Raw genomic sequence first — 294 nt, forward strand, 5'->3', positions numbered from 1 at the left:
TTCACATACATCATAATGCAGTCCCTTTTGCCTTTCTGCATTAGTGATCATAATATATAATTATTATTAGTTTTAATGGATGTCACCACACATCATCCGTTATGGTTAAATTTTATATGCATTATGGTCTGTGACCCATAATGATACAAATTTAACATTAACTCTATTTATGTAATCCCATGGTTTAATTTAGTAATATTCTGTATGATGTAAATGTTTTGTAAGCTTTCTGTCATGTGGATGGCATGAGATGTTCCTTTTGACAACCATGTTAATGAAGAACACAGCTGTATT

At 30.6% G+C, this 294-nt stretch overlaps 1 protein-coding gene across 1 annotated transcript in view; it reads left to right on the forward strand.

The window, feature by feature from the left end:
- LOC119594092 overlaps window positions 1-294 on the forward strand; it is a gene marked incomplete in the record, with an annotated part of 59,988 nt that overhangs the window by 45,936 nt on the left and 13,758 nt on the right.

Source organism: Penaeus monodon, chromosome 33 (assembly GCF_015228065.2).
Source record: "Penaeus monodon isolate SGIC_2016 chromosome 33, NSTDA_Pmon_1, whole genome shotgun sequence".
In the NCBI taxonomy this organism is placed as follows: Eukaryota; Metazoa; Arthropoda; class Malacostraca; order Decapoda; family Penaeidae; genus Penaeus; species Penaeus monodon.